At 60.8% G+C, this 915-nt stretch overlaps 1 long non-coding RNA gene across 1 annotated transcript in view; it reads left to right on the top strand.

Annotated features, from left to right (window-relative positions):
* The first annotated feature begins 837 nt into the window (after positions 1-837).
* Positions 838-915, top strand: part of LOC104517144 — a 3,706-nt gene continuing 3,628 nt past the window's right edge. Inside the window, exon 1 of the long non-coding RNA XR_727965.1 lies at positions 838-911. This is a non-coding gene — a long non-coding RNA (uncharacterized LOC104517144). The remainder of the gene's footprint in view (positions 912-915) is intronic.

Below are 915 nucleotides of genomic sequence, written 5' to 3'. Positions count from 1 at the left end.
CCCAACAGGCGCTTCGACGGCTTGGACGTGTCCCCGGTTCTCTTCGGGCAGTCGGATGTGGGGCACAAGGTTCCCTCCGGTGACATCCCCCTCCTGGCAGCAGGTCCCACCACCTGTGAGCTAAAACAGGTACGTGGGGGGCAGAAAGGGTCGGAGCTGGATGTGGGAACATCCTCACCCTGGCTTGGAGGAGGAGGGTGGCCGGAGCCAGCTGGGTGCTGTGCCAAGCTCAGAGTACCGGGGTAACCGGGCTTTTGGATTAATGTGGGGTTGTTTTATGTTTTGTTCATAAATGTGGGATTACGGGTGAAAACACCCCTGCAGGGCATGGCGTGCCTCCGCGTGCGCTGGTATGGCTGTGCCTGCTGTCCTGGGGGACACCATCCCGGGGGACACCATCCCGGGGGATGCTTGGTCTTGCCTGCCCTGCGGTGCCCGGCACGGCGTGTCTCCCAATCGCCAAAGGTGCGCTGGCGTGGGAAACGAAAGACCCCGGGGGCTCAGACCTGGTTGTATCCCCTTTGTCTTGCCAGACGGAGACAGGATGATCCTCCTTCTCCCAGCGCCGCGGCTGGGGAACGTGCCCGTCGCGCGCCGCGGCTGGGGAACGTGCTGGAGCGGGGCAGCCCGCCCCGTAGCCTGCAGCTCTGCCCGTACAAAAGGGGCTGCTGACAGCTCCCTTAAGCCCCAAAAACGCAGTTAGCAGAACAAGCGGTACGGCCGCGCGTCTGTCTCAGAGTTGCACAAGATTTTTGCAGAACCAAAAGAAAAAGGAAGAGAAAGAAGTGGCTGTAACAGCAGTGCCACAGATAAAGGTTGAGTTTGCTTTTAAAGCCCACCCTCCCGCGAGCACCGCGAGCCAGCTCCCAGCGGGGATCTTGGATTTGCTTTCTGCGTCCATCAGGGGTTTGGTAT

This window comes from Eurypyga helias, unplaced genomic scaffold (genome assembly GCF_000690775.1).
Source record: "Eurypyga helias isolate BGI_N326 unplaced genomic scaffold, ASM69077v1 scaffold31340, whole genome shotgun sequence".
NCBI lineage: Eukaryota > Metazoa > Chordata > Aves > Eurypygiformes > Eurypygidae > Eurypyga > Eurypyga helias.
The sequence above is the reverse complement of the archived record's forward strand: the minus strand, read 5'-3'. Positions and strand labels throughout refer to the sequence as shown.